We start from the raw sequence: 13293 nt of genomic DNA on the forward strand, positions 1-13293 counted from the left end.
GGAGACAACTCCAATCTTCCTGTTCGCTCCTGGCATCACAGACACCTCCTGCACTCACTGGGACACGGCCAGCCCATCGAACTCCCTCCCATACACTCGAGTCCACTCACCCGAGGGCGCTCACCCCCACAAGCGCGTTGATTCTATACTAATGGGATAAGGCGCTATGTGAACGACGAACTACTACTACAACTTACCTCTAAAACAGTCAGGTGCTTCCAATGTGTGAGTCCCATTCTCCTGGGCGTGCGCCTCTGGGCTACTCTGAAATCTCACATGACAGGCTTGCATGTCCCTGACATGATTATTTGTACACATGTGTACATTGCGCAGCTGTGCATGTTTTTCCAACCCTAGGCCGAAAGCAAAGTGCATGGGACATTCTTTGCGGAATCACTCGTCCTTTTGTGAATTCAGAGTAAGTTACTCACGAATGAGTTCCTGCTTTCCCAGGAATTCATCAAATCTACTCCTGGAAAAGCAGAGGCACTCGCCCCTTTTCATTAACTCCTTAACTCGGTGTTGGGAGTTCTGAATAATAACCCAGTTGGGCTGGGATTGGGAGTCCGGTATCTGTCATACCCTCTGAAAGGGCAGGCTGAGGTCAGGGGCATGTCTGGAGGCCACTTTCCATTTGGCTAGCTCTTCCAGCAGCCAGTGCGCCCCAAAAGGCTTGGAATGCCACAGCATGCCAGCAGACGGCCTCCGTATAACAGGGGCTTCCCTCGCAAAATGGACTTGAAGTGTCCATGCTTGACTGCTTAAGTACACACAGCTTGGACGTCCTCACTGTAGAGGGGTTGCCAGTGCCGGCCTCACCACATCCTGGCCCTAACATGTGGGACTGGAAACATAACCGACCCTGCAACACAAACGAGCTTCTCTTTGCCAATACATACTCTTCATCAAATAATGCCTTCCAACCACCAGGAGAGTCAGAACCTCTGAAGCAGTCCAGAGAAACGGCCCCAGCAGCAGCTCAGCAGAAAGATTTGGAGTGAACTCCCCCTCCCCATGGCCGGGGGAGCACAGGCGCTTATCAATAAGCAGCCCTGTACCGCCGCACCAGGAAGACAGTGACGGCCGCACTTGCAGGCGCTGCTTGAATGCACTGAGAAGCTGGGGTCCTCTTTACCCAGTAGAAGAGAGTGGGGGTAGGCCCTACCTAGGGCGAGGTGTCTGTAAATAGGGGCGTTGCTTCTGTTAGTGGTGTGCGCTGGGGTCATTACATGGACGCCGTAGCGTCCATGTAGTTATGGTTAAGTTGGTGTTTCCATAGGAAGAGCATTTTTTGGGTGGCTTATAACTTCGCTCCATCTGGACGAATCCTCAGCAAACTGCAAAAAAAGTATATGGCCCACTCTGAATTTTTTTGCAAAGTTTGGAGAGGTTTGGTCCAGGGGTGGCAAAGTTATAGGGGAGGTCCCAAAACTTTTGTTTTTTCCCATAGACATAATGGGAAAAAACTTTGTGCACTCCTACAGCCCAAACCGCTGGACGGATTTACACCAAATTTGCGGCAGGAGCGGGGGCTTGGTCCCGAAAGCGTGCTTTTGCAAATTTGGTGTGAATCCGTCCAGTAGTTTTTTTTTTAAATGACCAAATGTAAGGCAAAAAAATTAGTGATATCTCCGTTCCCTCTGCGGACGGACTTCCCGGTTTGCTCCGCGGACAGTGCCCTGATTGGCCGAGCGGCTTGCGTGATGTCCGCAGACATGCGACGTGTTCGCTGATTGGACGGCGTGGTGCGTGAAGCGCGTCAGATTTTCTGTGGCGTCCGCCATCTTGCATTCGCAGACGACCGCGGACAGCGCGGTGAAACTTGGATTAAAAATTGTATTTAGTGGAGTGTGTTGGTGTGTAAGAGTGTTTGGGGAGGGTGGGGGAGTATGAGATAGGTTCAATGTTCTGTTTTTTTATGTGCTAGACACTTTTGTTGTGTTTGATTTTTCTGCGGACAACACGGCTGTTCTGAAATGTTCGTAAATAAACAGAATGGATTTGTTGTCAAGTTGAAAGTGTTGTAAGAAGACTCGTGGGGTCCTGGAATGTTCGCAGGGGGTGTCCTGAAGACGTTGTCCGTATTGTTCGCTGGCAAGTTGAACGTGTTCTAAGAACACTCGCGGTGTCCTGAAATGTTCGAAAATAAACAAAATGGGGGTGTTCTGAGGACGTTCTCCGTATTGTGTGCCTGTTTAGCTGTATCCAATCATTGGTGATGTCATCATTGATGTCCTGGGTGTTAGTGTTAACAGTGCACAGTGGCGCGAGTTATGGTTGCTTATCTTACCATAACTGCCCAATTTCAGGGGTTTTTCGGTTTTACTTTGAACCATAACATCCCTTTAACAAAGTTTTTTTACTGAATTTGATAGGTTTTTAGTAGCGCAATTTAACCATAACATCCCTTTTAACAACGTTTTTTTCACTGAATTTCATAGGTTTTAGTAGCGCAACTTAACCATAACGTCCCTTTTAACAAAGTTTTTTCACTGAATATATATATATATATATATATATATATATATAATATTTATTTTACACTTGTAAAAAGCATGTGCTCTTGTACCACTTGTAACCATCTTCTGTGATTTCATTAGGGTCAAAGGTTGCGTGAATTCAATGACTGACACTTCCTACTTTATCATCAAGACCAAAGTTCGTGAGAAATAATTTCCGGTGGCCTCATGGATGTGTAAAGAGCGTGTTAAGTGACTCGTGCTACAGAGATCAACACCATTCAGGGGGACCCTTTTAAAGAAGCGTCCACCAAGGACCATGCATGCATCCTGTGGAGCATTAGTGATCATTTCAGACTGGGTACACCTCTGTGTGCCTGGCCCACTCCCTGCCAGCGTGCCCAGCCTGCGTTTCTAAGGTAGACTTGCGAGACACGGCTGGCACCATGCACCCACAGAGCAAGAGACCAGCCAAGCAGTACAGCTCGGCCCAGGGGTGGACTGGTCTATTGGGAACTTTGGAGATTTCCAGGTAGGCCTCTGCACCCTGGGCCTCTTATGTGTGGTATTTCCAATTATCCCATAGGAAAAGGGTTGGGATTGTTGAAATTGTGTAAAATGGGAGCACTTTGAAAATTATTTCCAGGGCCTCTTTTGGTTACCAGTCCACCCTTGGCTCGGCCCTAGACACTTTAGAGGGAAGCTGGAGGATTGCCCGCTCCGCTGGCATGTCCTTACGGTAATTATTCAGGAGGCTTTAAACAAGGCTGGACTTCAAAAGAATACTAGAGTCACTGCAGGCAGAACCCCCACAAACCTCCAAACCTCTAGATAGCTCCTTGTCAGGAAGGACACCCTGCTGCGCGCCCGGGCTTTGCTTTTATCTTAGTTTTCCTTCTTTGCAATTGAAATCACCGAACACTACATCTCCCAGAAGGCAACTGATGAAGAGAAAGTCCAGTACTGGGACACGGTGTCCTTCCTGACATGGAGTCATCTGGCAACCCATGACCATCAGCGCTGTTAACCCTTGAGAGGGAGAAGGAGTCGCCCTTCAGGAGGATGTTCGGATACAATGCTTCTTCTGCTCCAGAAGGGCAGAGAGGCCTCCACTGGCCTCTCTGCTGAGCCAGTGTCGCTGGAACTGTAAATTATGCCAGTGGATGGGCGTGTATTGATTGGATCCTATACAGCAAAGGCGAATGCGGTATATTTGCCAACGTGCCCTTAGGGTTGGGGTGGAGTCACATTGACTCGAGTTCATTGAACTGACCGCTCCACAGGACTACCCATTTTGCATGGACATTATTTGATTATAAGCGGCAGCTCACATTTGGGCGAGAGCGTGTGCCCTTAAGCGCCTAGAAACACGTATGTACAGGCACGTTATAAATGACTTATCATTTCATATAATATCATTTATGTAGAGATATTTGGCTGTGAAAACATCCATTACATGTTTTGATTTATCATATAAAGAAGCCATGGGCAGCTTAACATGCAGTGTGCTCTTCCCGTATAAACTCGGTACACGTGGTTGGCAGGTGGTTTATAAACAGTGAATCACTTGCCACTTTGACGACCTCTTGGTGCTCACTGCTGCCTCTGCGTCACTGTGAGCTGGTTCCTCACTGTGGTGGGTGAGCTAGGCACTTGGCTCAGGATAGCCAGGGTAGGGACCTTTGGTGAGCCAAGAGTGTCACTGTGAGCTGGCTCCTCACTGTGGTGGGTGAGCGTGGCACTTGGCTCAGGATAGTCAGGTTAGGGACCTTTGGTGAGCCAGGGGCGTCACTGACCTTTGGTGAGCCAGGGGCATCACTCTGAGCTGATTCCTCACTGTGGTGGGTAAGCGTGGTACTTGGCTCAGGATAGTCAGGCTAGGGTCCTTTGGTGAGCCAGGGGCGTCACTGTGAGCTGGCTCCTCACTGTGGTGGGGGAGCGTGGCACTTGGCTCAGGATAGTCAGGCTAGGGATGTTTGGTGAGCGTGGGGTGTTACTATGAGCTAGTTCCTCACTGTGGTAGAGTGAGCATGGCACTTGGCTCTGGATAGTCAGTCTAGGGACCTTTGGTGAGCCTGGGGCGTCACTGTGAGCTGGTTCCTCACTGTGGTGGGTGAGCGTGGCACTTGGCTCGGGATAGTCAGACTAGGGTCCTTTGATGAGCAGGGGTGTCACTGTGAGCTGGTTCCTCACTGTGGGAGAGTGAGCATGGCACTTGGCTCTGGATAGTCAGTTTAGGGACCTTTGGTGAGCCAGGGTCATCACTGTGAGCTGGTTCCTCACTGTGGTGGGTGAGCATGGCACTTATCTTAGTTTAGTCATGCTAGGGTCCTTTGGTGAGCCCGGGTGCCATCGTGAGCTGGTTCCTCACTGTGGTGTGGAAGCGTGGCACTTATCTCAGGATAGTCAGGTTAGGGTCCTTTGGTGAGCCCGGGGCGTCTTTGTGAGCTGGTTCCTCACTGTGGTTGGTGAGCGTGGCACTTGGCTCGGGATAGTCTGGCTAGGGTCCTTTGGTGAGCCAGGGGCGTCATTGTGAGCTGGTTCCTCACTGTGGTGGGTGAGCGTGGCACTTGGCTCAGGATAGTCTGGCTAGGGTCCTATGGTGAGCCAGGGGTGTCACTGTGAGATGGTTCCTCACTGTGGTGGGTGAGCATAACACTTGGCTCAGGATAGTCTGGCTAAAGTCCTTTGGTGAGCCAGGGGTGTCACTGTGAGCTGGTTAATCAATGTGGTGGGTGAGCGTTGCACTTGGCTCGGGATAGTCAGGGTAGGGACTTCTGGTGAGCCAGGGGCATCACTGTGAGCTGTTTCCTCACTGTGGTGATTGAGCGTGGCACTTGGCTCAGGATAGTCAGACTTGGGTCCTTTGGTGAACCAGGGGCGTCACTGTGAGCTGGTTCCTCACTGTGGTGGGTGAGCGTACCACTTGGCTCGGGATAGTCAGACCAGGGTCCTTTGGTGAGCCAGGGGCGTCACTGTGAGGAGGTTCCTCACTGTGGTTAGTCAGCGTGGCACTTGGCTCGGGATAGTCAGACTACGGTCCTTTGTTGAGTCAGGGGTGTCACTGTGAGCTGGTTGCTCACTGTGGTAGAGTGAGCATGGCACTTGGCTCAGGATAGTCAGGCTGGGGACGTTTGATGAGCGTGGGGCGTCACTGTGAGCTGGTTCCTCACTGTGGTGGGTGAGCGTGGCACTTGGCTCAGGATAGTCTGGCTATGGTCCTTTGGTGAGCCAGGGGCATCACTGTGAGCTGGTTCCTCACTGTGGTGGGTGAGCGTGGCACTTGGCTCAGGATAGTCTGGCTAGGGTCCTTTGGTGAGCCAGGGGCGTCACTGTGAGCTGGTTCCTCACTGTGGTGGGTGAGCGTGGCACTTCGCTCAGGATAGTCTGGCTAGGGTCCTATGGTGAGTCTGGGGCGTCACTATGAGCTGGTTCCTCACTGTGGTGGGTGAGCGTGGCACCTGGCTCAGGATAGTCAGGGTAGGGACCTTTGGTGATCCAGGGGCCTTACTGTGAGCTGGTTCCTCACTGTGGTGGGTGAGCGGGGCACTTGGCTCAGGATAGTCAGACTAGGGACCTTTCGTGAGCCAGGGGCGTGACTGTGAGCTGATTCCTCACTGTGGTGGGTGAGCGTGGCACTTGGCTCGGGATAGTCAGACTAGGGTCCTTTGGTGAGCCCGGGGCATCACCGTGAGCTGAATCCTCACTGTGGTGGGGGAGCTTTGCACTTGGCTCGGGATAGTCAGACTAGGGACCTTTGGTGAGCCCGGGCGTCACCGTGAGCTGGTTCTTCACTGAAGTTGAAGAGCGTGGCACTTGGCTCGGGATAGTCTGACTAGGGTCCTTTGGTGAGCCTGGGGCGTCATCGTGAGCTGGTTCCTCACCATGGTGGGGGACTGTGGCACTTGGCTCGGGATAGTCAGACTAGGGTCCTTTGGTGAGCCAGGGATGTCACTGTGAGCTGGTTCCTCACTGTGATGGGGGAGCATGGCACTTGGCTTGGGATAATCAGACTATGGTCCTTTGGTGAGCCAGGGGCATCACTGTGAGCTGGTTCCTCACTGTGGGGGGAAAGTGGCACTTGGCTCGGGATAGTCAGACTAGGGTCCTTTGGTGAGCCATGGGCATCACCATGAACTGGTTCCTCACTGTGGTGGGGGAGCGTGGCACTTGGCCCGGGATAGTAAGACTAGGGACCTTTGGTGAGCCCTGGGCGTCATCGTGACCTGGTTCCTCACCATGGTGGGTGAGCGTGACACTTGGCTCAGGATAGTCAGACTAGGGTCCTTTGGTGAGCCAGGGGCGTCACTGTGAGCTGGTTCCTCACTGTGGTGGGTGAGCGTGGCACTTGGCTCGGGATAGTCAGACTAGGGACTTTTGGTGAGCTTGGGGTGTCACTCTGAGCTGGATCCTCACTGTGGTGGGTGAGCGTGACACTTAGCTCCGGATAGTCAGACTAGGGACCTTTGGTGAGCCCGGGGCATCACCGTGAGCTGGTTCCTCACTGTGGTGGGTGAGCGTGGCACTTGCCTCGGGATAGTCAGACTAGGGTCCTTTGGTGAGACAGGGGCGTCACCGTGAGCTGGTTCCTCACTGTGGTGGGTGAGTGTGGCACTTGGCTCGGGATAGTATGTTAGGGTCCTTTAGTGAGCCCGGGGCGTCACCATGAGCTGGTTCCTCACTGTGGTGGGTGAGCGTGGCACTTGCCTCGGGATCGTCAGACTAGGGTCCTTTGGTGAGACAGGGGCGTCACCGTGAGCTGGTTCCTCACTGTGGTGAGTGAGCGTGGCACTTGGCTCGGGATAGTCATACTAGGGTCCTTTGTTGAGTCGGGGGTGTCACTATGAGATGGCTCCTCACTGTGGTGGGTGAGCATGGCACTTAGCTCAGGATAGTCAGGCTAGGGACGTTTGGTGAGCGTGGGGTGTTACTGTGAGCTGATTACTCACTGTGGTGGGTCAGCGTGGCACTTGGCTCAGGATAGTCAGGCTAGGGTCCTTTCGTGAGCCAGGGGTGTCACTGTGAGCTGGTTCCTCACTGTGGAGGGTGAGCGTGGCACTTGGCTCGGGATAGTCAGACTAGGGTCCTTTGGTGAGCCAGGGGCATCACTGTGAGGTGGTCCCTCACTGTGGTGGGGAAGCGTGGCACTTGGTTCAAGATAGTCAGTCTTCTAGGGACCTTTGGTGAGCCAGGGGCGTCACTGTGAGCTGGTTCCTCACTGTGGTGGGTGAGCGTGGAACTTGGCTCGGGATAGGCAGACTAGTGTCCTTTGGTGAGCCCGGGGCGTCACTGTGAGCTGTTTCCTCACTGTGGTGGGTGAGCGTGGCACTTAGCTCAGGATAGTCAGGCTAGGGTCCTTTGGTGAGCAAGGGGCGTCACTGTGAGCTGGTTGCTCACTGTGGTAGAGTACGCATGGCACTTGGCTCAGGATAGTCAGTCTGGGGACCTTTGGTGAGCCTGGGTCGTCACCGTGAGCTGGTTCCTCACTGTGGTGGGTGAGCATGGCACTTGGCTCAGGATAGTCAGACTAGGGACCTTTGGTGAGCCCAGGGCGTCACTGTGAGCTGATTCCTCACTGTGGTGGGTGAGCGCTTCACTTGGATCGGGATAGTCAGACTAGGGTCCTTTGATGAGCAAGGGGCGTCACTGTGAGCTGGTTCCTCAATGTGGTATAGTGAGCATGGCACTTGGCTCAGGATAGTCAGTCTAGGGACCTTTGATGAGCCAGGGGCGTCACTGTGAGCTGGTTCCTCACTGTGGTGGGTGAGCGTGGCACTTAGCTCAAGATAGTCAGGATAGGGTCCTTTAGTGAGCAAGAGGCATCACTGTGAGCTGGTTGCTCACTGTGGTAGAGTGAGCATGGCACTTGGCTCAGGATAGTCAGTCCAGGGACATTTGGTGAGCCTGGGGCGTCACTGTGAGCTGGTTCCTCACTGTGGTGGGTGAGCGTGGTACTTGGCTCGGGATAGTCAGACTACGGTCCTTTGATGAGCAGGGGCGTCACTGTGAGCTGGTTCCTCACTGTGGTAGAGTGAGCATGGCACTTGGCTTAGGATAGTCAGTCTAGGGACCTTTGGTGAGCCAGGGGCATCACTGTGAGCTGGTTCCTCACTGTGGTGGGTGAGCATGGCACTTAGCTCAGGATAGTCAGCTAGGGTCCTTTGGTGAGCCCGGAGCGTCATCGCGAGCTGGTTCCTCACTGTGGTGGGGAAGCGTGGCACTTAGCTCAGGATAGTCAGGCTAGGGTCCTTAGGTGAGCCCGGGGCATCATCGTGAGCTGGTTCCTCACTGTGGTGGGTGAGCGTGGAACTTGGCTCGGGATAGTCTGGCTAGGGTCCTTTGGTGAGCCAGGGGCATCACTGTGAGCTGGTTCCTCACTGTGGTGGATGAGCGCTGCACTTGGCTCGGGATAGTCTGGCTAGGGTCCTTTGGTGAGCCAGGGGCGTAACTGTGAGATAGTTCCTCACTGTGGTGGGTGAGCGTGGCACTTGGCTCGGGATAGTCAGACTAGGGTCCTTTGGTGAGCCAGGGATGTCACTGTGAGCTGGTTCCTCACTGTGGTGGGTGAGTGTGGCACCTGGCTTGGGCTAATCAGACTAGGGTCCTTTGGTGAGCCATGGGCGTCCCTGTGAGCTGGCTCCTCACTGTGGTGGGTGAGCGTGGCACTTGGCTCAGGATAGTCAGACTAGGGTCCTTTGGTGAGCCAGGGGTATCACCATGAGCTGGTTCCTCACTGTGGAGGGGGAGCGTGGCACTTGGCCCGGGATAGTCAGACTAGGGACCTTTGGTGAGCCCGGGGCGTCATCGTGAGCTGGTTCCTCACCATGGTGGGTGAGCGTGGCACTTGGCTCGGGATAGTCAGACTAGGGACTTTTGGTGATCCTGGTGCGTCACTCTGAGCTGGATCCTCACTGTCGTGGGTGAGCGTGACACTTAGCTCTGGATAGTCAGACTAGGGACCTTTGGTGAGCCCAGGGCGTCACCGTGAGCTAGTTCCTCACTGTGGTGGGTGAGCGTGGCACATGGCTCGGGATAGTCAGACTAGGGTCCTTTGGTGAGACAGAGGTGTCACTGTGAGCTGTTTCCTCACCGTGGTGGGTGAGCGTGGCACTTGGCTCGGGATAGTCAGACTAGGGTCCTTTGGTGAGCCAGGGGCATCACCGTGAGCTGGTTCCTCACTGGGGTGGCAGAGTGTAGCACTTGGCTCGGGATAGTCTGCCTAGTGTCCTTTAGTGAGCCCGGGGCATCACCGTGAGCTGGTTCCTCACTGTGGTGGGTGAGCGTGGCACTTGGCACGGGATAGCCATACTAGGGTCCTTTGTTGAGTCAGGGGTGTCACTGTGAGCTGGCTCCTCACTGTGGTGGGTGAGTGTGGCACTTAGCTCAGGATAGTCAGTCTAAGGACCTTTGGTGAGCAGGGGCGTCACTGTGAGCTGCTTCCTCACTGCGGTAGGTGAGCATGACACTTAGCTGAGGATAGTCAGGATAGGGTCCTTTGGTGAGCAAGGGGCATCACTGTGAGCTGGTTGCTCACTGTGGTAGAAAGAGCGTGGCACTTGGCTCAGGATAGTCAGTCTAGGGACCTTTGGTGAGCCTGGGGCGTCACTGTGAGCTGGTTCCTCACTGTGGTGGGTGAGCATGGCTCTTGGCTCGGGATAGTCAGACTAGCGCCCTTTGATGAGCAAGGAGTGTCACTGTGAGCTGGTTCCTCACTGTGGTAGAGTGAGCGTGGCACTTGGCTCAGGATAGTCAGACTAGGGACCTTTGGTGAGCCAGGGGAATCACTGTGAGCTGGTTCCTCACTGTGGGGGGTGAGCGTGGCACTTAGCTCAGGATAGTCAGGCTAGGGTCCTTTGGTGAGCCCGGGGCGTCATCGTGAGCTGGTTCCTCACTGTGGTGGGTGAGCGTGGCACTTGACTCAGGATAGTCAGTCTAGGGACCTTTGGTGATCCAGGGGTGTCACTGTGAGCTGGTTTCTCACTGTGGTCGGTGATCGTGGCACTTAGCTCAGGATAGTCAGGCTAGGGTCCTTTGTTGAGCTCGGGGCTTCACCGTGAGCTGGTTCCTTACTGTGGTGGGTGAGCGTGGCACTTGGCTCAGGATAGTCAGACTAGGTACCTTTCATGAGCCCGGGGCACCACTGTGAGCTGATTCCTCACTGTGGTGGGTGAACGTGGCACTTGGCTCGGGATAGTCAGACTAGGGTCCTTTGGTGAGCCCTGGGCATCACCGTGAGCTGGTTCCCCACTGTGGTGGGGGAGCGTGCACTTGGCTCAGGATAGTCAGACTAGGGACCTTTGTTGAGCCCGGGATGGCACCGTGTGCTGGTTCTTCACTGTGGTGGGGGAGTGTGGCACTTGGCTAGGGATAGTTAAACTAGGGTCCTTTGGTGAGCACGGGGAGCCATCGTGAGCTGGTTCCTCACCATGGTGGGGGACCGTGGCACTTGGCTCGGGATAGTCAGACGAGGGTCCTTTGGTGAGCCAGGGATGTCACTGTGAGCTGGTTCCTCACTGTGGTGGGGGAGCATGGCCCTTGGCTCGGGATAGTCAGACTAAGGTCCTTTGGTGAGCCAGAGGAGTCACTGTGAGCTGGTTCCTCACTGTGGTGGGGGAGCGTGGCACTTGGCTCGGGATAGTCAGACTACGGTCCTTTGTTGAGCCTGGGATGTCATTGTGAGCTAGTTCCTCACTGTGGTGGGTGAGCGTGGCACTTGGCTTGGGATAGTTAGACTAGGGTCCTTTGGTGAGCCAGGGGCAACCCCATGAGCTGGTTCCTCACTGTGGTGGGGGGAGCGTGGCACTTGGCCCGGGATAGTCAGACTAGGGACCTTTGGTGAGCCGGGGCGTCATCGTGAGCTGGTTCCTCACCATGGTGGGTGAGCGTGGCACTTGGCTCAGGATAGTCAGACTAGGGTCCTTTGGTGAGCCAGGTGCTTCACCATGAGCTGGTTCCTCACTGTGTTGGGTAAGCGTGGCACTTGGATCGGGATAGTAGGACTAGGGACTTTTGGTGAGCCTGGGGCGTCACTCTGAGCTGGATCCTCACTGTGGTGGGTGAGCATGGCACTTAGCTCAGGATAGTCAGGCTAGGGTCCTTTCGTGAGCAAGGGGCGTCACTGTGAGCTGGTTCCTCACTGTGGAGGGTGAGCGTGGAACTTGGCTCGGGATAGTCAGACTAGGGTCCTTTGGTGAGCCAGGGGCGTCACTGTGAGGTGGTTCCTCACTGTGGTGGGGAAGCGTGGCACTTGGTTCAGGAAAGTCAGTCTAGGGACCTTTGGTGAGCCAGGGGTGTCACTGTTAGCTGGTTCCTCACTGTGGTGGGTGAGCGTGGAACTTGGTTCGGGATAGTCAGACTAGGGTCCTTTGGTGAGCCAGGGGCATCACTGTGAGGTGGTTCCTCACTGTGGTGGGTGAGCGTGGCACTTGACTCGGGATAGTCAGACTAGGGTCCTTTGGTGAGCCCGGGGCATCACCGTGAGCTGCTTCCTCACTGTGGTGGGGGAGCGGGGCACTTTGCTCAGGATAGTCAGACTAGGGACCTTTGGTGAGCCCGGGATGTCACTGTGTGCTGGTTCTTCACTGTGGTGGGGGAGTGTGGCACTTGGTTCGGGATAGTCAAACTAGGGTCCTTTGGTGAGCACGGGGAGTCATCGTGAGCTGGTTCCTCACCATGGTGGGGGACCGTGGCACTTGGCTCGGGATAGTCAGACGAGGGTCCTTTGGTGAGCTGGGATGTCACTGTGAGCTGGTTCCTCACTGTGGTGGGGGAGCAGGGCACTTGGCTCGGGATAGTCAGACTAGGGTCCTTTGGTGATCCTGGTGCGTCACTCTGAGCTGGATCCTCACTGTCGTGGGTGAGCGTGACACTTAGCTATGGATAGTCAGACTAGGGACCTTTGGTGAGCCCAGGGCGTCACCGTGAGCTAGTTCCTCACTGTGGTGGGTGAGCGTGGCACTTGGCTCGGGATAGTCAGACTAGGGTCCTTTGGTGAGACAGAGGTGTCACTGTGAGCTGTTTCCTCACCGTGGTGGGTGAGCTTGGCACTTGGCTCGGGATAGTCAGACTAGGGTCCTTTGGTGAGCCAGGGGCGTCACCGTGAGCTGGTTCCTCACTGGGGTGGGTGAGTGTAGCACTTGGCTCGGGATAGTCTGCCTAGGGTCCTTTAGTGAGCCCGGGGCATCACCGTGAGCTGGTTCCTCACTGTGGTGGGTGAGCGTGGCACTTGGCACGGGATAGCCATACTAGGGTCCTTTGTTGAGGCAGGGGTGTCACTGTGAGCTGGCTCCTCACTGTGGTGGGTGAGTGTGGCACTTAGCTCAGGATAGTCAGACTAGAGACCTTTGGTGAGCCGGGGCGTCATCGTGAGCTGGTTCCTCACCATGGTGGGTGAGCGTGGCACTTGGCTCAGGATAGTCAGACTAGGGTCCTTTGATGAGCCAGGTGCTTCACCATGAGCTGGTTCCTCACTGTGTTGGGTAAGAGTGGCACTTGGATCGGGATAATAGGACTAGGGACTTTTGGTGAGCCTGGGGCGTCACTCTGAGCTGGATCCTCACTGTGGTGGGTGAGCATGGCACTTAGCTCAGGATAGTCAGGCTAGGGTCCTTTCGTGAGCAAGGGGCGTCACTGTGAGCTGGTTGCTCACTGTGGTAGAAAGACCGTGGCACTTGGCTCAGGATAGTCAGTCTAGGGACCTTTGGTGAGCCTGGGGCGTCACTGTGAGCTGGTTCCTCACTGTGGTGGGTGAGCATGGCACTTTGCTCAGGATAGTCAGACTAGGGACCTTTGGTGAGCCAGGGGAATCACTGTGAGCTGGTTCCTCACTGTGGGG

The sequence above is a fragment of the Ambystoma mexicanum genome, chromosome 2p (assembly GCF_040938575.1).
Source record: "Ambystoma mexicanum isolate Mex_15411 chromosome 2p, UKY_AmexF1_1, whole genome shotgun sequence".
Classification (NCBI taxonomy): Eukaryota; Metazoa; Chordata; class Amphibia; order Caudata; family Ambystomatidae; genus Ambystoma; species Ambystoma mexicanum.